The sequence below is a fragment of the Callorhinus ursinus genome, unplaced genomic scaffold (genome assembly GCF_003265705.2).
Source record: "Callorhinus ursinus isolate GAN/ISIS: 27379988/994484 unplaced genomic scaffold, GSC_fseal_2.0 scaffold59, whole genome shotgun sequence".
In the NCBI taxonomy this organism is placed as follows: Eukaryota; Metazoa; Chordata; class Mammalia; order Carnivora; family Otariidae; genus Callorhinus; species Callorhinus ursinus.
This window is the reverse complement of record NW_027397121.1, coordinates 2,472,205-2,499,700: the sequence shown is the minus strand read 5'-3', so window position 1 is coordinate 2,499,700 and position 27,496 is coordinate 2,472,205. Positions and strand designations below refer to the sequence as shown.

At 40.8% G+C, this 27,496-nt stretch overlaps 1 protein-coding gene and 1 pseudogene across 7 annotated transcripts in view; both read right to left on the bottom strand.

Annotated features, from left to right (window-relative positions):
* Nucleotides 1-27,496, bottom strand: part of BTBD9 (BTB domain containing 9) — a 431,450-nt gene that overhangs the window by 331,042 nt on the left and 72,912 nt on the right. The gene's annotated exons all lie outside the window — the stretch shown is intronic.
* Nucleotides 20,283-21,824, bottom strand: LOC112816004 (adiponectin receptor protein 1 pseudogene; annotated as a pseudogene).

The window sequence follows — 27,496 nt, the reverse complement described above, 5'->3', positions numbered from 1 at the left end:
CCCTCATACTCTATTGGTAGAAATGTAAATTGGTACAGCTACTGCGGAAAATAGTATGGAGATTCTTCAAAAAATTAAAAATAGAAATACCATACAACCCAATAATTCCTCTACTGGGTATTTACCCACTGAAAACACTAGGTCCCAAAAAAAAGATATATGCATCCCTATATTTATTATTTACATAGCCAAGATATGGAAGCAACCAAAGTGTCCATTGACAGATGAATGGATAAAGAAGATGTGGTATACACACACACACACACACACACACACACACAGGAATATTATGCAGCCATAAAAAGGATGGGATCTTGCCATTTGCAACATGGATGGACCTAGTGGGTATTAAGCTCAGTGAAGTAAGTCAGACTGAAAAGAAAAATACCATATGATTTCACTTACATGTGGAATCTGAAAAATGAAAACAAATAAATAAGCAAACAAAAAGAATCAGACCTATAAATACAGAGAAGTGATGGTTGCCAGAGAAAAGGGGGAAGGGGGATGGGCAAAATCAGTGAAAGGGAGTGGGAGATACAGGCTTCCATTTAGGGAATGAGTAAGTCACAGAAATAAAAGGCACAGCATAGGGAATATAGTCAATGACACTGCAATAGCATTGTGTGGTGACAGATGGGAGCTACACTTGTGGTGAGCAGAGCATAAGGTAGGAAGAAGCTGAATCACTGTGTTGTACACTTGAAACTAATGTAACATTGTGTGTTAACTATACTCAAATAAAAAAATTTTTAAAAGAAAAAAAATATGTCCACACACACATACACAAAATCTTGTGTGTGAATGTTTCTGGCAGCATTATTCATAGTAGCCAGAAAGTAGGGACAACTGAAATGTCCATTAACAAAAACAAAATATATAAAAGGCCCTGCATGAGGTAACTTGTCCAGTTTCATCTCCTGCAACTGTCCTTACTCACTATGCTTTATCTGTACCATCGTTCTTTCTCTTCCTTGTTACCAAGTTTGGAAAGCTTCTCTCACAGGTATCCACATGGCTGGTTCCTCCTTGTCATTCAGGTTTTACCTGCCATGTCACCTTTTAGACAAGTCTTCTCTGATCACGGAATGTAAAGCAGTGTCCCCCATGATCCACCTTCATTTTCTATTGCCTTGTCTTATTTTCTTCATAGCAATCACTGCTACTTAACATAGCTTGTTTATTCATCTATTTTATATATGTATATATGTATACATATATAAATATCTGTATCTATGTATCATCCTTCTAGAATGTAAACTCCACTACAGCAGGAACCACAAATGTCTTACTTGCATTTATAATTCCACTGCTTAGCACTTAGTAATATATACTTGTCAAATAAATAATGTACTACCATAATAGCTCTTGTAACTTTAAGTGAGCTCAGTAAACACCCATTCCCATCCCCTTTTCTCATTTCTACTAACCTAGAAGCTAGCCTCTCTTGCCCGTTGGGGTGCCATATAACACATTTCAGTCAGTGAACAAATACATACTACAATTGCTCAAGATGCTGGGATCAAACAGTCAAACAACCTTGCCCTCGGAAGTTTATCATTTAGTAGGGAGGGACAGACAACAAACAAAATAAGCTGGTAACCTATATATGTACGGGAAGGTGATAAAGACTAAAGAGAAAATACAATGTGAAAGGGATAGAGAGAGAATGGTGAGCGTGTGAGTGTGCGTGTATGTACATGGAAGGGGCTGCAATTTTAAATAGGGTGGTCAGGAAAGGGCCCACTGAAAGGGTGACATCAGGAAAAACTGGAAGGTGGTAAGGGAAGAGGCATTCCGGGTAGAGGGAAGAGTAAGTGCACAGGGCCGAAGGAGGAGCATGTCTGGCGTAGACAAGAAGCCCAGGTAGTTGAAGCAGTGGTGAGGGGAGGTTGCAGGAGATGAGGTCTGAGAGGTGAGGGGCAGCCAGATCATGCAGGCCTCGCAGACGGCTCAAGAACTATGCTTTCACCCTGAACGACATGAGGAGTTCCTGGAAGGCTTCAAGAAGATTTTGACTTATGTTTTAAAAAGAACACCCTCTGGGCTTCTATTGTGGTAATGATTGCACAACCCCATGAAAAGACTAAAAATCACTGAATTGTACACTTTCTAAAAGGGCGAATTTTATGGTATGTGGATTATGTCTTAATAAAAAAAAGGTTGCGAATGGACTATAGGCATGCGAGAGTGGGAGCCAGGGAGACAAGGCCTTGGCCATTATCATAACCTAGGAGATGCTGGTGGCTTGGACCAGTGTAGCTGCAGCACATTCGGTGAAAAATGGTCCTAATTCTGGATGTATTTTGAAGGTGGGGCCAACAGGATCTGCTGCTGGAGTGGGTGTGGTGTATGAGAAGAAGACATGCAGAGTGACACCAAGGTCCTAGCCAATGAGCTTTTTCTTTCCGGAAACAGGTGCTACTCCTTCCTGCTCGTCATCCTCCTTTTTCCTGCCTGGAATACCGATAAAGGCCTGGACATGGGCCTGGAGGTAGAACAGACATTTGGGACCTACAGAGACAAGCATGAGGATAATAACATACCAAGGATATCAGAATGGAAAGGCAGAAATAGCCTGGCTCCTGAAGGCATTGTTGAACTGCACACCAGACGGCCAACCTCCAGTTTTCTTATAGAAGAAAAATAAGCACCCTAATGATTTAAACCATGATTAACAGGGTTTCTTGTGATTTGTACTGAAATGCATTCCTAAATGATATGCATGGTAATATTTTTAAAAATATGCTATGTTTTATTTTGTTTTTAACAAAACATTTTACATTTTAACAATTTTTAAGCATACAACTCAGTGGCATTAAGTATCTTCACCATATTGTACAACTGTTGCCACTATCCATTTCTGGAACTTCTTCATTATCCCAGATAGAAATCTACCCATTAAATAAAGACTCTCCATGCACCACCACCTCGAGACCCTGGTAACCTCTATTCTACTTTCTGTCTCTGTTCATTTGCCTACTCCAGGTACCTCATTTAAGTAGAAGAGTACAACACTTTCCTTTTGTGTCTGGTTCATTTCACCTACCATGTTTTCAAAAGCTTAGCCATATGGTAGCATGTATCAGAATTGCACTCCTTTTTAAGTTTTAAGTAATATTCCATTGTATGGACAGAACTCAATTGTTGCACATTTTGTTTATCCATTCACCAGGTAATGGACACTTGGGTTGCTTCCACCTCTTAGCAATTGTAAATGATGCTGCTGTGAAGGTCAGTATCCAAGTATCTAAGTCTCTGTTTTCTTTTTTTTTTTTTAAGATTTATTTATTTATTTGAGAGAGAGAGCATGAACAGGGGGAGGGGCAGAGGTAGAGAGAAGAGGGCAGACACCCCACTGAGCATGGAGCCTGACACGAGGCTCGTGGCTCGATCCCATGACCCTGAGATCATGGCCTGAGTGGAAACGAAGAGTTGGATGCTTCACCGACAGAGACACCCAGGTGCCCCTCAAATCTTTTCAGTATATACTTAGGAGTAGAATTGCTGGATCATATCATTAACTTTTTATTATTTATATGCTTAACTCTTCATACATATTTTGAAACGGTAGTTTTTAAATAAAAACTTTTACAGGTTTAACAATGTTTAACTTTTTGAAGAACTGCCAAGCTGTTTTCCGCTGCAGCTGCATATTTTCCATTTCCACCAGCAATGTACCAGGGTTCCAATTTCTCCACATCCTTGTCAACACTCGTTCTTCTCCATTTCTGTTTGTTTTTGGCAACAGCCATCCTATTGGTTTTGAAGTGTTATCTCACTGTGGTTTTGATTTGCATTTCTCTAACAGCTAATGATGTTGAGCATCTTTACATGTATTTATTGGCCATTTGCATATCTTCTTTAGAAAGATGTCTACTCAGGTCCTTTGCCCATGATGATCTTCTAAATATGCAAACCTGCTAAAAATACTTTAACAGCTTCTCCTTGCTCTCAGAACAAGGTTCAAAATCCACAACATGACCTCCAAGCACTATCAGATCTGTCCTGAGCTCACGACTCCAGCTTCATCTTGTGCCTCTCTGCCCTTGTTCAGTTGCTCCATCCACACTGCCTGGCTCTGCTTCTCTCGGTTCTTTGAACTCCTTGCCTCTCCTGATTACTTGGTTACTTCCTCACCATTCCTCAGGTCTCAGCTTAAACATCTTTTCCTCAGGGAGGGCCTCTTTTCCTTTATAGCCTTTATGGTGTGATAAGTGAAATGATACAATTATCTACGTGATTGTTTATTACCTGTTTCCTCCTCTAGAATATAAGCTCCTTAATGGCAGGAGCCAGTCAAATTTTTTTTCTGTTTTATTAATAATATAACCTAGCACACTGTAGGTTTAAAAAAAATATTTGTTAAATGAATACATATAGGAAATTTCTTTCCCATTGTGAAAAATGTGTTAAGTTCTAAAGAGTTTTTAAAAAAAATCATTCTAATCACCAAATATTTCAGATTTTCAAATTTTGCAGTGTAAATTATATAACACTATTATACCCTTATTTTTGATACTTATTTAGTTACACCTCATTCAGTATTATGTGTCCTGTAGCAAATCTTCAAGTACACTATTCTCTAGAAACATACCACAACATTCATGTTTTATTTTCAGTAAGGAATGATAGAATTATTTCAATTTCACTCATTTTCACTCCACCAAAATGGTACAGATTTGCCAGGCTGAAACAATTCATTTCCCTTCATTTACACACTTATCTGTGAAGGCAGCATGAAGTATGCCATAGGAATCATCTCTCTTCGAAGCCTATTACATATGCTTTGTAATTTACTGGAAATTGAAATCATCAGTAATCATTTCTTCTTGTTCCCTTGTCAGGCTAGAGTCCTTTTTTTAGAGCTTTCTTTTCAGGTTTTGCCAACACATTTTTAAAAGTCATTTTCCCTCTTCTTTTAAAATGAAAATGTGCTTACAAAGTTCAAAATTTTAAAATAGTACGTTCCTAGATCACACCTTAAAAAAAAAAAGAATGGAGCAATTTCAAAGCAAAATTTCTTTTTTGTCCCATTCAGGCATTTACCTTTCCCTAGAGAAATGTAAATGAGTAAAGAGGCAAGGTCCATACATAAAAAGAAAACAGTACACTAAGACGTTTACCAGAAAACCACCCTATAATTCAAATATTAAGGGTCATTGTCAACATGTTTAGGCCAGGAGCACAATCTACCTTTAAATTGTTGGAACCTGATGGAAGGGATAAAAGTTTGACATAGTATTCCTCTAAAGAGAGCCAGGTAAAAAGATGAGCAATAAATCCATAAGGAAGTGGATACGGCCAGGCAGACATTATAGAAAAGGCACCAGGAAAAATCAATAACTGCAGAAAGGAACAACACAACCCCAGGGTCAAAGGGACCTGTAAATTCTAAGGATTTAAGATCTTTTGGAAGATTTTCATTGAACTGGGGGGTGTTTTCCCCCAAATCCAGCTTCTCAGTTTAAAAAAAAAAAATGAAGGTTATCTTCTTAACCAGAAGTTCATAATATTTTTAAAAAGCAACCCACAGTGTAACTCCTTTTTAATGCCTCTGTGCCCAGTTCCATAAATGTGCCTGGCACTTCAAAGTCATTCATAAAACTTCCCTGGGCATTCCAATGAGCTATCAAAGTTTGTAAGATAAAACACAATGCTAAGACGGTTGTCACAAATCCCGGTTATTTACCTGTAAGCTTTTCTTTATGAAGCTCTATCACCCCAAGTAGCTATTATGGTTAAATGGATAATGATGTAAAACACCTAGAATGTGCTGGCACAGAGGAAGCATTCAATAAATATTAGCTCTCCTTCTTTGTGCACATGGCATTGTCCCAAGTCTTAGGAAATGCCGTGTCTCCAAACTGACACTCCTGTTAAACTGATTTGGAGGACAGTCTCTTTGTTCCCAAGCAGGGGCTGGCTTAGTATTTCTGCATTTGGTTTGAGGATCAGAAAGAAAGCAAGATTGCGGTAGGTCCTAACTTAGGCATTGTCAAAGTAAAGGAAGGAAGCAACCCGAAATGACAGCTGTCAGGAGAGGGAAAAAAATCTTAATGGTAATAACTAGGTTTCTGCAAAAATAACTTTTCCCAGACAATTGATAGCAGAAGTGACTATGTAAGCTAAGCTTCCAGAAAGTAGGGAACCACTGCCCTACTTCTTTCCTTTCTTTCATAGTTATGCTTCTCAAAAATGCGATCTTATCCACACAGTTCCCAGTCCCCTCTTCTCTTTTGAACCTACTCCAATCAGGCTTCCATCCCACCACTCACCTAAAACTACTCCACAAGGGCACAGAACCTCTGTGTTGCCAAATCCAGTCATCAAGTGTCAGTCTCCTTCTTACATGACCTCCTGGCAGCACAACACAGTTGGTCACTCCGTCCCTTGGCTTTCAAGGCTCTATCCTCGCCTGACTCTGCTCTGGTGTGCTGGATCTTTCTTCTGTCCTCAACTTCTTAACATCGATCCAGTCTTGCAGATGTAGGACACATCTTATGCTGATAATTCCTAAATTTATAGATCTAGCCCAGATTCCCTTGGACTTCAGATATAATTTAAGAGCCTCTTCAACATCTCCACCTAGACATTTAAAAGGCATCTTAAATCTAAAATGTTCTGAGTTACTCTAAAACCAACTCTTCACAGTCTCCTATATCTCAGTTGCCCACAATTCCATCCTTCCAGTTGTTCAGGCCAAAAGCCTTGGTGTCACCCCTGATTCTTTCTTCTTCTTTCTTATCCCAAAATCTACTGGCCAATGTCATTAGCTTTACCTTCAAAATATAATCTAAAGCATTTTTCCCTACCTCCAATGCTTCTACCCTCATTCAGGTCACCACCATTTCTTGCCTAAATTATTCTTGCTACCTCTGCCCCTCTCCAGCATATCCTCCACTCAGCAGTTAGAACGATCCAATCACATGATTCGTCTGCTCAACACCCTCCACTGGCTCTCCATCTCACTCAGCCAAGCCCCACAAATCTGGCCCCTTTCCTCTCTGATGCCATCTTGTACTACTTTCCCTTCTGCTCCAGCTCTCATGGCCTCCTAACCATTTGTAGAGCACAGCAGCATATTCCCAGGTCAGGGCCAAGGGCTGTTCCTTCAGCCTGGAACTCTCTTTGCCCACATTGGCTTGTTCCCTAATCTTCTTGGGGTCACTACTCAGATGTCACCTTTAAAATGAGGCCTTGCCTATTTGAAGTTGCTAACCCTATCCCATAAACATCCTAGTCCCTCTTCCCTGCTTTACTTACTTATTTTGTTTACTTCTCTCCCCATTAGGACATAATATCTCCACATAATATCTGGCTATGCAATTTGTACTTTGCTGAATCCTCAATGCCTACAGTACTCAGGTTGTTCAGATTAGCCCAGGATATTTTCACAGGGAAGGCAATGCTCAGTCATCAGGTGGGGTGAGTTCATTCTGGGCAAAGGCAGATCATGTTTAAGGATACAGAATAATGAACTAGTATTGTGTAAACCTGGAATCCATAAGCAGTTTGGTTTGGTTGGCTTAAGGTTTCAAAAGGACGTGAGGCTAGAAAACAACACAGAGGTCTAATACTTACTAAGTATGTACTATGTGCCAGGCATTGCTTTAATTCCTTTATACTGTTTTTAAGCAATTCATCCAATACGGCAATCTTTCTCGTACAAAGAGGCCACTACTGTTCCCTGCATTTTCAAGTGTACAAACTGAGGACAAAGAAATGAACTGGCTGGCCAAAGCCACTCAGCTAATAAGTGAAAGACAAACTTAAAGCCAGGCAGAGAGATTCCAGAATTGTACTTCTAACCATTACACCATATTGCTTCTGTGCTGAGGATCTTGGATTTCATGGTATAGACAAGGGTGAACGACTGAAAGGTTTTACACTAGGGAATGACAAGATTAGTTTGTACTGTAGGAAAATGACTGACTACAAGGTGGAGGATGGACTAGAGAAGGTCAAAGAGAAAGGCTGTTAGCTAGGGATGTCCAAGCTAAAGATGCAGGATTTAAGGCAGGGAGGAGAGAGGAGGGCAGATTTTAGAAATACGCAGAATGGAGAAATTATTAGGAGTTTTGATAGTGTTATGGTTGAGAACATAGGAATTCCTACTCTACCATTCACCATTCTCTCCGTATATACTTATATTAAAAAAATCAAAAGCTGAAAGAAAATCAAAGTATCACACTATCATTATTTAGTTCAACATCCAAATACTACGAAGCAGGAATTTAGTGAGGCTGGATTAGGGCATTTGGCTTAGGATCAAGATGCAACTAAGGGCCTCCACATTTCCCTAAGTCTAATTTTGTATCTTGGGATCTTCCCATCTTCAGGCCAACTACAAGTGCAGGAACCTGAAGCAGTGTCCATCATACTCAGGCTTACGTGCACAGGGAAGGAGAATGAGATGATCATGAGATGAATGCCTGGTTACTTAAAGTGCTTTGGTTCAACTTACTACATGGACCATATGAAAGGAGGAAGTATAAAAGTAGTCCAGAAAGAGAACGCGATGGCAGAACCACTCCATGGAGGCAAGAAACCCTCAGGAGGGAGAACAAGATGGCAAGGCCATCCAAACACAGAGATTAGGGAAATGAAAGGCAGAAGATTAGACAGCTGCATAATATGACCCACTGGTCAATACAGCCAATGTCCTGGACTCTGACCCCTTCAATCAGCATACTGTTAACATATTAGAAGGGGAAAAAAGCCATCAGACACTAAGTGTCAATGAAAATGAAGGAGGCAAAAGACAAACAGGGTCACCACACCATGGTCTGTCAATCTCAAAGTAAAATGAATTCCAAGACAGTGGTGAGGGGACTATAATTTTCACTCAATATTGAATAGAATGGAGGGAGCAGGCTGGTCACTGAAACAGATCCAAAAGAAAAGCTGCTTCCTCTGCCAGCATTACCTCAATTCTAGCAGCTTTAGGGCTAACATTTTGAGTGTCGGAAAAGAAAAAACTGGATAGACCGTACACCTCAGTTCCTGACATTGATGGAGGAGCGGGACACATGGCCTCTCTAGAAGATCATGAACAAAAAGTCTTTTAAAAAGATTCTAGATAATGTAGGATTCTGTCTGATGTAAGAACCAAGAGATAATAATCCTTCCATCCCTGAGAAAACAGAGATGATGGCAAGACTTCCCATTAGTATTTTGCCGAATGATCCAACAAAAAAGATCTAAAACTGATTACCTAAGCTAAGGGAAGAGGAAGTTCTGCATCCAGCAGCTTTCTAGACTGTTCTTAATACTGGGTACATGGAAGACATTCAACAAAATATACTGGTTTAGTCTTCTAAGTGTCAATTTTTCTGCTATAGAGGTTTACCCCTCCCCACCATTCATACCAAATGATCCCTCTGGGAAAGCTCATTAGGCTTACCAAAGAAGTATGCTTTTCAGTTAAAGGAAGTTAATAATTTTAATACAGTCTACCTGTCTTTAAAAACATAAAATACCAAACAAAATGAGAATTTACTAACATATATACTCACAGAAAACAGGACTATAAAAAACTCTTCTAATTATTCAAAAATCGCCCACATGCCTGACGTTATTTCCTTTAGGACTCAATTGGGCAAAAATGATGGAACAACAACGGGCAAGTCTACTTTAAAATAATTGTATTTATACATAAATTTTGAAAGATTTACATAGTACTTAATTCGGTGTTCTGATAGTATGAAAGATTAAGACATATACAACTTTCAAAATTATACATTTTATTTAAGGTTGAAAGGCACAGCTTTTGGTTGTTTCATTCTGATGCATCCCTGATATGTATAAGTAACTGCTTCATATGTCACAAAAGAATATGTTTGCTTCTCGTAAGCCCAACTGTCTTGTAAGGAGGTTTAACTGAGTGCTCCCCGCACTGGACTGTAACCTCCTTGAGGGTTATATCGCTGGCTCCTAGAAGGCAAATTGTAGAGAACAAGTGTGCAATAAATACTTGTTGACTAAGTGAATGAAAAAAAAAATAAATGATGTTGCCAATGTGTGATCTGGAATAGTTCCCTTGATCTTGGGGTGAAACCTTGGCAGGGACACAGAGTGTTTTATAAAAAGGGACCTGAACACAGAAGAACTGGTCTAACAGAGGGAGAAGACCTTGGAAGTTCGGAGGGAAAATCCTGGAGGAGAAGGCAGCCAACAAGACTGGGCACCGAGAGACAGGAGTGCCCAAGGAGAAAATACAAATAGTAGTGTGTGGAAAAGAGAGTCTAGAAACTTGCCTTTGCCTTTCATTCCCCCACCCCCATGCCCTCCTTGGCCAGGTAATTCCTTTTACTCTTCACCTACCTCATCTCCATTAAATGTCCTCAAGTACTGTGTCCTTCTTTTGCACTGCACTTAACCACAGTTAGAATTTTACATTCATCTATGTGCCGCTTGATGACCTAGCTCCCCTGCTGGTCTAGACTCCATGAAAGTGGGGACCTGTCTACTTTTTGCTCTCCCTGACTGCCAAGTGCCCAGCACAGTGCCTCACTCATTAAATATTTTTCAATGAGTAAATGAAAACTAATGTCTAATCCAGATTTTTAAAGGCATTAATGATGGGATGAATAATGTTAAACCTTTCCTAATCTCTCCCAGGGAAAGCCTCAGAACAGTCTACATGGGTCACGAATGCTTTTGTTGGAAAGGGCTCTTCTGGAGGAACTGGAAGCTGTGCTGAGTTTCACATCTGGGCAACTTGATACAGCACAAATTCAGCACATAAGGATAAAGGTGACCAAAGGCAGAGAAGCTGTAAAGAAGTTAAGTCTTAGGATTTTTCAGATATCTTAGGGGAAGTTTTGGACTTTCTAAGACCAGGGAGTTGGGGGTTTGGGGCACTCTTACCCAGACTGCATGGTGTCAAAGACTCCAAGTGACCCCTGGATTACACATTTATTAAACTGGACCCTTAAAAGCTCATTTAAAAACACAGAGATCTAGGCAGAAAGAACATTACCTATCAGCTTCAATGGAAATAATGGCAACAACAAAAAAAAAACACCCCAAAACTCGACAGAGGTTTAGATAGTAAATATAAGAAAAAAGTAAATTATGTTTTTGAGATTATTTCATACTCTTATAAATACTGCAAACTTACTACAAAGGAAATTTTATTAGCAAATTCTGTTCTTACAAGATTATTAAAACACAATATAAAGGTTATATGACTGTTCTTAAACCTCATTTGGTCGTGAGACTAAATTACCCCAAGAATCTATCAATCAATCAATTTATTAGATAAGTCAAGAAGCAGTCCTTGAATGCCAACTATGGGCCAAGCACTGGACAGGAACAAGAAACCATCAATTATTCAGTCAGCCAAATGTAATTCCAACATGATAACATATTTCCCTAGTTTTTTTTTTTTTTAAGATTTTATTTATTTGACAGAGAGAGCACAAGCAGAGGGAGAGAGAAGGAGAAGCAGGCTCCCTGCCAAGCAAGGAGCCCAATGTGGGACTCGATCCCAGGACCCTGGGATCATGACCCAGGCCAAAGGCAGCCACTTAACCGACTGAGCCACCCAGGCATCCCCATATTTCCCTAGTTTTATAATAGAACAGAAAATACAATAGTTATAGATCACTTCACCTCATTTTCTAAAATTTTACTATGTATGTAACATAATGCAAGGTATGTGTGAAACAAAAAGATGGCTGAAACCTGCCCTGAAGGAGCTCTCACTTCAATACATACCTTTTTAAATTTTCTAAAATAGTTTCTAAATAATCCAATCTAACAGATTTACACTGATTAGCTAATTGGATGGAAGTTAAAAGGAAAAAAGCGAAGTAGACATATCAATGAATTTACCTGTTTTCTTCTTACAACAAACAGATGGTATACTTTGATGAAAATACATTCTTAATCATACCAATAAAAAGAAACCATATGGTATTGAACCTTTTTAGCTCTAAGAGGGTGAATCTTAGAGTAAAATCCTTGGACAAATATAAATTAAGAGTTATGGTTAGCGTGATATATGAGCTACATGATGTGCCATAAAATGGAGGAGAAGGAGCCAGTCACACATGTCATACTTTTCAGTGAAAAGCAATCTCACAACTATTAAGAGATTCATGACATGTCCCTCACACAGGTACTATACACAACTCCACAAATCCTGCAAATGTTTTGTCCCCAGATCAAGAGACTTACCTAAACCACACAATGACTAATTCAACCCCTCTCAAAGGGATGAACTTTTCCAATAAAGAAAAATAAATTGAAATGCCAGCTACTTTAAATCAAGCACTTAACTAACGTGTTGCTACTTAAATTGCACAGATAAATATTCTGGCCTAAGTTCAAGGGAAGCATGAATGTAAATGGGGGTCATTATGAATGAGCTCTATTTGGAGAATGGCTTTAAGGTATACATTACTTTGCAGGTCTCAAAAAAACAATCTTCTGGTTTTGCTTAGAATAGGGCTTGCATGTTGTTGGAAGTTACTGGAAAATTAACTATGCATTCTACTTTCAACTGATACATGTTCTTTACACATATTTCAAAACCCAGAAAATACTGAATTCACTGATACTGCCACCACCTTGGGGTATGCCACAGTCTCCAAGACTTAAAAAAAAAAAAAATCCAAAAAGGAATGTCATTTCCAAAAATAATGGGCATCCAGAACCTCAGGCTGCAGTGAAAGCAGCCAGCAGGGTACGTCGACTCCACTCTTGCTGTTTCAGCGGAGCCTGCCAAGTCTATCAGTGGGCCAAATGAAGGCTGGTGAAACTACAGACACGTTTTTCTTTTCAAATGGATTAGGAAGTTCCAAGATGTATTCATGTCCGAGTCTGAGTAACATTAAAGTTATGGGCAATGTTACTGAAGAGAAACAAAGACTTAAAAGCAATACCAAGGATTCCCCTCAACCACCCCCAAACTGGTAATCTTATTTAGGTAATGCCTTTTGATTTAATTAGTAACCTGAAGTCCAGCATAGAAGTGGAATCTGTTGGTTAGCCGTTCTTCTAGAAGACACTATCGCTCATCGGGTTTCTGTTTCTTTGCCTCACTGGTTAAAAGACAATTTGACTCAGGATGAGTCACCCCTATCTCTAACTCGCCATGCCAGTGTCTGTTGCAGCTTCTCATTACCATTACTGGAGAGGAAGAGCATACAGAAACAGAAAGACAAGTACATAACCCGTCACAGGAGGTTCTCATGATTTGAGGACAACAAATATATGAAAAAGGACATTTAAAGTCAATTCACTTAAAACAAGTACCACAATTTCACAATGAATGTGGGAAAAAAGAGTTTAAGTTAAAAAATTGTGAGGTCAAATATAAGCATATCTGATCTTCTATTTAAGAAAATTTAAATAATAAATGTAACTCTGTGCTGACCCAAATAGTAGTAGTAATAAACAGTTGTTCAATACCATTTGATACAGTTCTTCTAACATTTCCTCATTAACTTTCCCAGCACAATTATAGTGGCAGATTCTTCCAAAAATACAGACATCACCAAATCTCCTTTAATTTTTTTATAGTGAGATCTTTCTCTTAAAATGCCTACCATGTCATTATTTTGGTGGATTTTTTCTTCTTTGGTCATTCACTGGTCTAACACTGCCAGGTATCCTTTGCCAATGACTGCATGCAAGTCTGGCGGTTCTTCATTACTTTTCTTGATTTCATTAAATCTTTATTTCCTGCATTTTTGCAAAATCTGCCATTTGACTCTACAATTAAGGACAATGGTTTTACATCTTTGCGACAATCAGTGAAACACTGTAACTAATAGGATGGGCAGGGATAGTATTCATCAGGGATGAATATTTGCGTGGGAATTAATTTTACACATGGACAGTTCATCAGCGAACATTTTTATATGATGATGACTTCTGTTTCCCTATGCAAGCTTTGTGACTGCAAGGCATGGGATAATGTATTTAGATAACAAGGGGAGTCATATATGAAAGGCCACAGTCATCATAGAAATGCTTTTGTCTTCGGGAACTAGAAAACTTTCTCAGAGGACTATAAGTAAATCCAAGAAACAGCCCCTATCATTTTACATTTTAATACTGCCTGTCTGTATGCCCTATCATCATAGTATAAATAGACTGAATAAAATGATACCTAGTATGCATCCTACTCTTTGATAATGGAAGTGATTTTATTCTGGCATCGTTCACTAATCATAGCTGCAAAATTAAAATCTTGACTTATTAGTTTAAGCATCCAAATGTATATGTCAGCTGCAAGAATCTGGATCTACTGAGGCTACTCTTAAAAAATGTGTAGCATATGGGTATTATCCTTGTTCTATAGAGTGTGTGTGTGTGTGTGTGTTGATTGCCCTGCAGGAAAAGCTATTACTTCAGAATCCTGAAGTCCAAAATAAAACAAAATTTTTTATCTTTGAAGCCTCACAAGAAAACAAAGAATGCCACAAGATGATAACCAGAGATGGGAAAGACAGCATTGTGTGTTAAAAAATTCCTTTAGAGTCAGATGGACCTGGTCCTCAATCCCAGATGTTGTGTTCCAGCTGTGTGATTGTAAGCTCACTGTGCTCTCCAAGTCCCACTTTCCCCATATGTGAAATGCAATGGTTGCTTAGCTCCCAGCCAAGACCAAATGAAATACTTAAAAGTGTCTGGAAAACTGTGGGCAGTACCTGTGCTATAAGCCATGGCTTAGCTGAATAAATACCTCCTTCTTTCAGGCATTATGACAGCACATAAACCTCCAGAAGTCTCTGATGAGGCTCTACCTATCTACCAAAACAAGGTGCTCTGATATCATTCTGTGGAGTTTGTCAGAATTCCTTCATAAAGCCAGTCTTATAAATAAAGCTACTCCCTCCCCAAAATGAGGTCCTAGACCCCAGCACATATCTGCTAAGCCTTACAAATAAGAAGGAAGAAGTTATTTAGATAAGTGAATGGATTCTATCTCAGTGACGCTGTACAACACCTCACTTAGATCCTTCTGATTGTGAGATCTTGGGCAAAGCTGAACCTCTCTGAGGGTTTCTAAAATGAAAATAACCAAATCTGTCTTCAAGAATTATTTTAAGAACTGAAAAAAGTAATTTATATAAAAGCGCACAGTACTCAGAAGGCATCCATCCTTATTACCAACATACCACCAATAATGTCATTTTTAAAATAAGATACCAACAATTTATATTTAAAAAAAAAAAAAAAACCCCAAACCTCTAGAGATCAATACGTGAGTCAGAGTCCTTCAGACCCACATTCCATAAGGTATATTTTAAAACACACCATGACAGCAATAAAACCCATTCCTAAGGTCTGTTCCAAAGATGTCATATCTATTGGTCATGTCTTCTCTACGATGACAATATAAATAAGAAGCTGATAAAACCAAGGGATAATGGTCAAATAATGAGTACTGTTCAATGACAATGTTCACAATAATCTCTCAGTTGGCCAAGCAATGGAAAAGTTTGCAAACACTGCAGTGCCCCTCCTAGGTACGACGCGGGCCAAGGCAACAGGTGCCATCAAGGCCATATTTTCAGTTTCAATTAAACTATTTTTTCTTAGTTTGCTTTCTTTCCAGAATCGGGGTGTGCGCATAGGTTTATGTAAGTTTTATATTTGAAGATAAGCCCCAGGTCTGTTTTCAAGAGCTCTAAGAAAGCCAGGAAACAGCTACATCTTCTTCATAGTTAACAGGTCAAAAGAGTGGTTCTCTACACACACTGAAAAATGACAGTGCTGGTCAAGGCAGGGGTGTTGCATAAAACAAAAATGAAGTAGAAAACATCCCTGAAAGCGAGCAATTATCATCATCGTCCCAGCAGCAATAATCTCTAGACTCTTCGTCCTGAGTGTCTGCAAATACTACTTTCTTGCCCCGCCACCAGCTACTGCACTGGACTAGCCAAACTCCCACCCGTGCCGCAACCACCTATTTTTCTGAACATGAACCTGAGCAACGGAATGTCACCAGAGACAACCACACAACGCAGGAGGAATCACTTCTGGCAGATCATGCTTACCAGTCTCAAAGAAACAGTCAAACAGACTCACAGACTCGCTCACAGTCTGCAACAACTATGTGCACCCTGCCTCTCTCCACTCTACTCAAATCTCCAAGGTCCCTGTCACCCGTAGCTGGTGAGGACTCCATAGGTCCCAAACAAAACAGAAACCATCACACTGGCACTCGAAGCCTGGGACTGGATCTGTCCCCTCCTTCCTCCCTACTGTCGTGCAAAATGAAGGTGTCTCTCAATCCACTGGTTTTTCTCTCTCCCTCTTCAATCTCTCTCTCCTGGATCCTTTTAATCAGCATTTAAACGTGCTTTCGTACCTCTCATCCCTAAAGTACATCCATTTCTACCTTCTGTCCTGTCTCTTTATTCACCTTCAGAGCCAAGTTTCTCAAAAGAGTTATCCATTCTTTCTTTCTCCATTTGCTCACATCCTAGAGCTTTTTAAGTTCAAATCTTTTTAATTAAAAAAATGATGTTACAGCAAGCATAACAAAAAGTAAATAAAAATCGAATACTATCTACTTTCCTTACCCCATCTTTATTTTCCTTAAGTAATCAATATTGAAGTTCAATGTGTACCCTTCCACACCATTCTCTATGCTCCTATAAATCCATACAGACATTTATATACATATATAAGGTAGTTTGCTTGTTGATAAAAGAAGCATCATAATTAACACATGATCTGCATCATGTTTTCTTTTTTTTTTTTAAAGATTTTATTTATTTATTTGAGAGAGAGAGAGAATGAGAGATAGCACGAGAGGGAAGAGGGTCAAAGGGAGAAACAGACTCCCTGCTGAGCAGGGAGCCCAATGCGGGACTCGATCCCGGGACTCCAGGATCATGACCTGAGCCGAAGGCAGTCGCTTAACCGACTGAGCCACCCAGGCGCCCCTGCATCATGTTTTCATCTAACAATTTTTATGGAAATCCTTCTAGGTCAATTCATGTAGACAGAATTAATTCTTTTTAATTTACATGAATTCCCTTCTTGATGGACATTTTGGTAGTTTATGGTTTTCTGATGCCTACAAATAGTTCTGCAATAGGCATCCTTACATACATTTTCTTTGAATGAATTTTACCAAGAGGAGAACCTGCTGCCTCAATGAGTATATGCACTTTACATTTCATGATCCGTTATAAATTTATTTCTTTAACCGACTCTAACCCGGCTTCTACCCCCACACCATGTCAGCTACTGCTAAGGGGGGTGGGGGCAGTATACTCCATGTTGCCAAGGCCAAGGGATACTTTTCCTTCCTCATCTACTTGATCTCCCAGTGACATCAGGCATCTTGACCTGTCCCTTCTTCCTGAAGCCATACTTTCCTGCTTGTCCTTCTCCTGTTGGCTGCTCCTTCCGCATTTCCTTTGCTGGCTTCTCCCCTCCTACTTGATCAAGTTCTGGAGCACTCAGACTCAGTTCTAGGTCCAATTTTCTCCTTCTACGCTTAATCACATTCTATCTTTTCTGAAGCTAATCAACTCCCCTGGCTTTAAATACCATGCTCTAAGACAACAACTCTTAAATTTCTTATTTCCGACTCGGACCTTCTTTCTCAGCTCCTAGCCTGTATATGGAACAACACTTCTTGGAAGTCTCCCAAGCTGAAGAACACATCTCAACTCCATCCATTTCTCCCTAACTTCCCTGCCACCATCCTTATATAAGCAACCACCATACATCTCCTAAACTATAGCAAAGGCCTCCCAACTCATCTCCCACCCAAGTCAACCTACTCCCCACCAAGGAGACAGGTCTTTAAAAAACTTAAGTCAGATCATGTCACATCCTTGCTTAATCACCTCCCCTAGGACTACACATTCGCTAGACCACAAGCTCCTTAACGTGGCCCTGGCAATCCTGAACAACCTGGCCACCACCTACCTCCACCTCTCTACCTCACCACCACTCTCCAGCCACAATGACTTATTTTCATGCCCTTAAACAGGTCGTCTCTTCTCCCTCAAAGCCTTCCTGTCCCTGCTCCAAACGCTTTCCCTACTTCCCCAGCTTTTGCTTTGCCTACTTTACTGCTAGTCATCAGGGAGGTCTCTACTTAAATAGCACTTCCCTAAAAGACCTCTTCTGACTCACCCAGCTGAAACTGTGTTCTTCTGTTATACCTCCAATGCTCACTTGTGTCTTCCTTCCTCGCCTTTATCATAGCTTCCTTTACTTGTAAATACTTTGTTTAGTATCTGACTCTCCTGCTAAGCTGTAAACTCCAGAAGGGCAGGGGATTTGTGTTAAAGGCTCTCCACTGGAGCTCTACTACCTAGCACGGTGCCCATCATGTAGCAAGCACTTGATAACTATCTGTTGAATAAATGAGGAAAACATACTCATATTTCATTTGGGGAGATTAGGAAGATTTCCTGGAGGAAATGGCACTTCAGCTTACTACATGAATGGACCAGATTTCAGTCGTTAGAGATGAAAGAAGAACATTTCTGAAAGAGAAAACTGTTTGAGATCAAATGTTTGATCCTAGTTAGAGATTCTGTAATCCAAAACCCAACACAATCTTGGCACCACACATAAAATAAAAATCTCACTATATAAAAGCAAAGCGGGGGGAGGAGCAAAATGGCGGAGGAGTAGGAGACCTAAATTTCGTCTGGTCCCAGGAATTCAGCTGGATAGGGATCAAACCATTCTGAACACCCACGAACTCAACAGGATATCGAAGAAAAGAATAGCAGCAACTGTCTGAACAGAAAAGCAAACACTTTCTGGAAGGTAGGACGTGCGGAGAAGCGAATCCGAGGCGATATTCCGGAAGATAGACGGCGGGGGAGGGGGCCTCCGACGGCCGCTTCTGGAAAGTGATAGAGCCGCGGAGCACAAAATCAGAACTTTTAGAAGTCAGCTCCAATGAGGGACGTCGCTCCAGTGGCCAAGCGGGGGTGGAACCCTCTCTGGGACAGTGTGGTCTCAGGAGGTCACAAGAAGACCAGGGGTGCCTGAGTGCAGCAGAGCTCCCAGGTATCGGAGCAGGAAAGCTGGCTGCAGAGACAGAGCCGAGAATGGGGCTCTCAGCTCGGGGTTGCCATAAACTGTGATCTGCAGCACAGTCGGGCCACTGCTCCTCCAGCAGGGACCCAACAAGCGGCAGAGCTGGGGAGACTCCCCTTCCTCCCCAGGAGGAGCAGCGCAAGAGAGCAGCGCAAGAGTGCACCGCAGGGATCTGCTGGGTTTGGAGACTCCACACGGGGTCGGGTGCCAGAGACAGAAATGCTCGTTCACAGGCCGGGTGAGCACGGAGTGACTGCTTTTTCTGGGGGCGCACCGAGGAGAAGGGCCCCGAGTTCCCGGCTCCTCCCGGCGGAGATTGGGAGGCCACCATTTTCACTCTCGTCCTCCAAAGCTGTACGGAAAGCTTGCAGGGAACAAAAGCTCCCGAGCAGATTACTTAGCCCGGACTCACAAGGACGGGGCCATTCCGCCTCCGGCAAAGACATTTGGGAACCACGGCAACAGGCCCCTCCCCCAGAAGATCAGCAAGAACAGCCAGCCAAGACCAAGTCTACCGATCAAGGAGAACGGGAGAACTCCAGCGCGAGGGAATACTACACATAGAATTCATGGTTTTTTTTCCCCATGATTCTTTAGTCTTTCAAAGTTAATTTTTTTAACTTTCTTTTTCTTTTCCTTTTTTTTTTGAATTTTTCTTTTCCCCTTTTTCAACCAACATCTTATCAATCCTTTTTTTCTTTTGTACTTTTATTATCATCATAGTCTTTGCATCAAGATACATAGCAATGACAGCAGGTTTCTTTTTAAAGCTTAGTATTAAATATTAAATATCTTTCCCCATTTTAATTTTACATTACTCTGCCAAGAAAAAAAAAATTAAAAGTCAAGTTACTTGAAGCCTGGACACACTTCCATGATTAGCCGGGCTATGTAAAAGTTGGTGGCTTTGTTCTTCCTGCTGTAAAAGCAGATCCAGGCCCGAGAAAGATGGAACCAGGTTCTAATTGTTTTTGAAAAGTGTGCTACAAAAATGGATGGCCTGTTATAAGCCAGGTTACAAAGTAAGGATGGGGGTAAGGGAGGGATATTTTCCTCCAGAAAGAGAATTTCTCAAGAGTCCCAGTCCATCATTTTTTCCCCCAAAATGGTTGGAGGAGGGGTCAAATCTCAACATGAGCTTCGAAGTACTGTCTCTGCGAGGGGACGGTAGTTGCCTTGCCATCGAGGGGGGCTGCTGAGGAGGAGCATGGCTAGACTGGGCCATCCCTGCCCTCCTGAGCTAGGGAAATGGAAAGTTTATTGCCCAGTGGGTGTGAAAGTGGGCTGAAGCTTGGTTGGTACTGAATTCTCTAAGAGGCTTCTTCTAGAAACAGACAACTCAGACTTTTCCTCTCACATCAACAAAGTTATTTTTAAAAGCATTTGGGAAGATCCTCCGCCACCGCTCAGGTGGGAAGGCTCAGAGAAGGGAGTCATCAGTACAGCCACTCTCTAGGCCGTAACGGAATTCTTGAAGGTTGGAGACCCTGTAGAAGTGGACAAAGGCTGTGGTCACCACTAGGACATGGAAAATCTGATGAGACTGGAACCATATGTCAAATTTCCCAGGAAAGAAGTGCTCAGGAATTCGAGCAGCATAAAGGCCAGCTCCGGTAATGTACATCACAGCCATGAGGAAGAACCAGCCCATCTGGCCCACTGTGGTGGCCTTGACAAAGCCCTCAGTGATAGTAAAGTGCATGGTGGGCACAACACCACTCAAGCCAAGTCCCAGGAACACTCCTGCTCTTGTCTGCCGGTGCTGAGGAGTGGCAAACTGGTCCCACTGTGCCACAATGATGGCAGAAATGCCCAGGATGCAGACGATGGAGAGGTAGATGAGCCGTGGCTGTGGGGAGCAGAAGGAGTAATAGAAACAGGGGTCAAAGCTCCCCATAATCAGTAGAGCAATCCCTGAATAATCATTTGGAAAAAGTCCAAGAGACTTTCTCTGAATGACAATAGACGGTGTGAAAGAGCTAGGAGAAGCTGAGGCAGAGCACTGAACCCAAAAAGAACATCCCAAAAACCAACTTCTCCTGTAGAGGGGCCATGAAGTACATATTTGGTCTGAGCATGGTCAAGATTCCCAAAAAGAGCAACAGCACAAAACCAAGCAGATGGGTCCAGATGTTGCCAGTTTCTCTAGGGATGTGGAAAATGCTCTTAAAGCAAGCCCAGAAGGAGGGCATAGGTGGTCTATGGCCATGTAGCAAGTAGTCATTGTCCTTCAGCCAGTCAGGGAGTACGTCATATGGGATGGATGACCCTCCAGCGTCCCTCCCAGACCTTGTACACGAACTCCTCCATCTTTTCCATGGCATGGTGGGCCTGCAAGGGAAGTGTCAGTATCCGCACCTCCTCCTCCTCTCCCTGGGGCAATGGCATCCTTGCTCTTCTTCAGCTTTGGTTGCGTTGGCAGTTACAGTTTGCCCTTCTCTTCTAGCAGGGGTCCCAGTTCAGCCAGCTCCACCGTGTCTGTTTCCCTGTTACTGGCAGGAGCCCCATTGCCCTGTGCCACCCCACCACAGATCCTTTGTGAGAAGACATCTGGCTGGTACCTCAATACCCTGCAGCTTCAGCTTGGAGAAAGGTTGGGGTATCTCAGCCCCAGGGGGCAGAGATCTCCCTGTGACAGTAAACAGGCGGGCGGGCGGGCTCTGCTTGGGGCCGTGGTCCCCTGCGCTACATCCCACGGCACTGGAGGAGGCCTGTGGCCGAGCGGCCCTGGTTCTTCAGCGCCCTCCCCGCGCGGGAAGGGGCGTGAGACCACATGGCGTCAACTCCGTGGCCGCATCCTATCAATCCCTTTTTTAAAAATCATTTTCATTTTTCATTTTTAGAGTCATAGTCTATCCCTTCATAGTAGTTAACCTTAATTTTGGTAGTTGTTCTCTCTTTAAAATTTTGGGATACAGTTTCTTCTAACAGACCTAAATATACCCTAAATCTCTAGTGTATGGCTTTGTTCTAGTCTCCTGCCTGATCACATTCTCTCCCTTTTTTAAAAAAAATCCTCTTCTTTCTTTTTTTTCAACCAACTTCTTTTTTTTTTTTTTAAAGATTTTATTTATTTATTCATGAGAGACAGAGAGAGAGAGGCAGAGGGAGAAGCAGGCTCCCGAGAAACAGGGAGCCCGATGTGGGGCTCGATCCCAGGACTCTGGGATCATGACCTGAGCCGAAGGCAGACGCTTAACCATCTGAGCCACCCAGGCGCCCTCAACCAACTTCTTATCAATTCCTTCTCTAAAGTCTTTTATAATTTTCATGTTTACAGTCATATTCTATCCCTTCATCATATTTACCCTTATTTTTGTACATATGTAAGCTTTACTTTCTTTAAAATTTTGGGAGGCACTTTCTTCTAACAGACCAAAATACGCCCAAAATCTAGAGCGTGGCACTGATCTATGCACCAGGCTGATCATATTTGATCATATTCTGTTTTTTTGTTTGTTTTTATCTTTTTCTTTTTCTTTCTTTCCCTTTCTTTTTTTTTTTAAGATTTTATTTATTTATTTGAGAGAGAGAATGAGATAGAGAGAGGGAGCATGAGTGGGGGGAGGGTCAGAGGGAGAAGCAGACTCCCCAACTGACAGCAGGGAGCCCGATGCGGGACTCAATCCTGGGACTCCAGGATCATGACCTGAGCCGAAGGCAGTCGCTCAACCAACTGAGCCACTCAGGCGCCCCTCTTTCTTTCCCTTTCTTTTCCCCCAGTTTCAGGTCTCTTCTGATTTGTTTAGTGTATATTTTTGGGGGGTCGTTGTTACCCTGTTAGCATTTTGTTCTCTCATTCATCTATTCTCCTCTGGACAAAATGACAAGACAGAAAAAATCACCTCGACAAAAAGAACAAGAGGCAGTACTGACTGCCAGGGACCTAATCAAAACGGACATAGTAAGATGTCGGAACTAGTTTCAGAATGACAATTTTAAAGATACTAGCTTGGCTTGAAAAAAGAATGGAAGATATTAGAGAAACACTTTCTGGAGAAATATAAGAACTAAAATCTAACCAAGTCAAAATCAAAAAGGCTATTAATGAAGTGCAATCAAAATGGAGACTCTAACTGCTAGGATAAATGAGGCAGAAGAGAGAATTAGTGATATAGAAGACCAAATGATGGAAAATAAAGAACCTGAGAAAAAGAGAGATAAACAACTACTGGATCACGAGGGCAGAATTCGAGAGATAAATGATAACATAAGACGAAACAACATTAGAATAATTGGGATCCCAGAAGAAGAAGAAAGAGAAAGAGGGCCAGAAGGTATACTGGAGCAAATTATAGCAGAGAACTTCCCTAATGTGGGGAAGGAAACAGGCATCAAAATCCAGGAGGCACAGAGAACCCCCCTCAAAATCAATAAAAATAGGTCAACACCCCGACATCTAATAGTAAAACTTACAAGTCTCAGAGACAAAGAGAAAATCCTGAAAGCAGCTCGGGAGAAGAGATCTGTAACCGACAATGGTAGAAATATTAGATTGGCAACAGACCTATCCACAGACATCTGGCAGGCCAGAAAGGACTGGCATGATATATTCAGAGCACTAAATGAGAAAAATATGCAGCCAAGAATACTATATCCAGCTAGGTTGAACTAAAGGAATTTGCAAACACAAAACCAGCCCTACAAGAAATACTGAAAGGGGTCCTCTAAGCAGAAAGCCTAAAAGTAATATAGACCAGAAAGGAACACAGACAATATACAGTAACAGTCACCTTACAGGCAATACAGTGGTACTGAATTCATATCTTTTTATAGTTACCCTGAATGTAAATGGGCTAAATGCACCAATCAAAAGACACAGGGCATCAGATTGGATAAAAAAACAAGACCCATCGATATGCTGTCTGCAAGAGACTCATTTTAGACCCAAAGACACCCCTAGATTGAAAGTGAGGGGGTGGAAAACCATTTACCATGCTAATGGACACCAAAAGAAAGCTGGGGTAGCAATCCTTATATCACACAAATTAGATTTTAAACCAAGGACTATAATAAGAGATGAGGAAGGAAACCATATCATACATAAAGGGTCTCTCCAACAAGAAGATCTAACAATTGTAAATATCTATACCCCTAACATGGGAACAGCCAATTATACAAGCCAATTAATAACAAAAGCAAAGAAACACATCAACAACAATACAATACAAGAATACAATAATAGTGCGGGACTTTAACACCCTCCTCATTGAAATGGACAGATCATCTAAGCAAAAGATCAGCAAGGAAATAAAGACTTTAAATGACACACTGGACCAAATGGACTTCACAGACATATTCAGAACATTCCTTCCCAAAGCAACATAATACACATTCTTCTCTAGTGCCCATGGAACATTCTCCAGAATTGATCACATCCTAGGTCACAAATCAGGTCTCAACTGGTACCAAAAGATTGGGATCATTTCCCTGCATATTTTTAGACCACAGTGCTTTGAAACTAGAACTCAATCACAAGAGGAAAGTTGGAAAGAACTCAAATACATGGAGGCTAAAGAGCATCCTACTAAAGAATGAATGGGTCAACCAGGAAATTAAAGAAGAATTAAAAAAATTCATGGAAACCAATGAAAATGAAAATACAACTGTTCAATAACTTTGGGATGCAGCAAAGGCAGTCCTAAGAGGAAAGTATATAGCAATACAAGCCCTTCTCAAGAAACAGGAAAGGTCTCAAATACACAACCTAACCCTACACCTAAAGGAGCTGGAGAAAGAACAAATAAAGCCTAAACCCAGCAGGAGAAGAGAAATAATAAAGATCAGAGCAGAAATCAATGACCTAGAAACCAAAGAACAGTAGAACAGATCAACGAAACTAGGAGCTGGTTCTTTGAAAGAATTAACAAGATTGATAAACCCCTGGCCAGACTGATCAAAAAGAAAAGAGAAATGACCCAAATCAACAAAATCATGAATGAAAGAGGAGAGATCACAACCAACACCAAAGAAATACAAACAATTATAGGAACATATTATGAGCAACTCTATGCCAGCAAATTAGATAATCTGGAAGAAATGGATGCATTCCTAGAGATGTATCAACTACCAAAACTGAACCAGAAAGAAATAGAATACCTGAACACACCTATAACCACTAAGGAAATTGAAGCAGTCATCAAAAATCTCCCAACACACAAAAGCCCAGGGCCAGATGGCTTCCCAGGGGAATTCTACCAAACATTTCAAGAAGAATTAATACCTATTCTTCTGAAACTGTTCCAAAAAATAGAAATGGAAGGAAAACTTCTCAACTCGTTTTATGAGGCCACCATTACCTTGATCCCAAAACCAGACAAAGACCCCATCAAAAAGGAGAATTACAAACCAATATCCGTGATGAACATGGATGCAGAAATTCTCACCAAAATACTAGCCAATAGGATCCAACAGTACATTAAAAGGATTATTCACCAAGTGGGATTTATCCCTGGGCTGCAAGGTTGGCTCAACATCCGCAAATCAGTGTGATACAATACATTAATAAAAGAAAGAACAAGAACCATATGATCCTCTCAACAGATGCAGAGAAAGCATTTGACAAAGTACGGAATCCTTTCTTGATCAAAACTCTTCACAGTATAGGGATAGAGGGTACATACCTCAATATCATAAAAGCCATCTATGAAAAACCTATAGTAAATATCATTCTCAATGGGGCAAAAGTGAGAACTTTCTCCCTAAGGTCAGGAACATGGCAGGGATGTCCACTATCACCACTGCTATTCAACATAGTATTAGAAGTCCTAGCCACAGCAATCAGACAACAAAAAGAAATCAAAGGCATCCAAATTGGCAAAGAAGAAGTCAAACTCTCACTGTTTGCAGCAGTTTGATACTTTATGTGGAAAACCCAAAAGACTCCACCCCAAAACTGCTAGAACTCATAAGGAATTCAGTAAAGTGACAGAATATAAAATCAATGCACAGAAATCAGTCGCATTCCTATACACCAACAACAAGACAGAAGAAAGAGAAATTAAGGAGTCGATCCCAATTACAATCGCACCCAAAACCCATAAGATACTTAGGAATAAATCTAACCAAAGAGGCAAAGAATCTGTACTCAGAAAACTATAAAATACTCATGAAAGAACTTGAGGAAGACATAAAGAAATGGAAAAATGTTCCATGCTCATGGATCGGAAAAACAAATATTGTGAAGATGTCAATGCAATCTACACATTCAGTGAAATCCCTATCAAAATAGCATCCACTTTTTTCAAAGAACTGGAACAAATAAGCCTAAAACTTGTATGGAACCAGAAAAGACCCTGAATAGCCAGAGGAATGTTGAAAAAGAAAAGCAAAGCTGGCGGCATCACAATTCCGGACTTCAAGCTCTATTACAAAGCTGTCATCATCAAGACAGTATGGTACTGGCACAAAAAGAGACACATAGATCAATGGAACAGAATAGAGAGCCCAGAAATGGACCCTCAACTCTATGGTCAGCTAATCTTCGACAAAGCAGGAAAGAATGTCCAATGGCAAAAAGACAGTCTCTTCAACAAATGGTGTTCGGAAAATTGGACAGCCACATGCTGAAGAATGAAACTGGACCGTTTCCTTACACCACATACAAAAATAGACTCAAAATGGTTGGAAGACCTAAATGTGAGGCAGGAGTCCATCAAAATCCTAAAGGAGAACACAGGCAGCAACCTCTTTGACCTCAGCCACAGCAACTTCTTCCTAGAAACATCGCCAAAGGCAAGGGAAGCAAGGGCAAAAATGAACTATTGGGACTTCATCAAGATAAAAAGCTTTTGCACAGCAAAAGAAACAGTCAACAAAACCAGAAGATAACTGACAGAATGGGAAAAGATATTTGCAAATGACATATCAGATAAAGGGCTAGTATCCAAAATCTATAAAGAACTTATTAAACTCAACACCCAAAGAACAAATGATCCAATCAAGAAATGGGCAGAAGACATGAACAGACATTTTTCCAAAGAAGACATCCAAATGGCCAACAGACACATGAAAAAGTGCTCAATATCGCTCGGCATCAGGGAAATCCAAATCAAAACCTCAATGAGATACCACCTCACACCAGTCAGAATGGCTAAAATTAACAAGTCAGGAAACAACAGATGTTGGTGGGGATGCGGAGAAAGGGGAACCCTCCTACACTGTTGGTGGGAATGTAAGCTGGTGCAGCCACTCTGGAAAACAGTATGGAGGTTCCTCAAAAAGTTGAAAATAGAGCTACCCTACCATCTAGCAATTGCACTACTGGGTATTTACCCCAAAAATACAAATGTAGGGATCCGAAGGGGTATGTGCACCCTGATGTTTATAGCAGGAATGTCCACAATAGCCAAGCTATGGAAAGAGCGAAGATGTTCATTGACAGATGAATGGATAAAGAAGATGTGGTGTGTACACACACACACACACACACACACACACACACACACACACACAC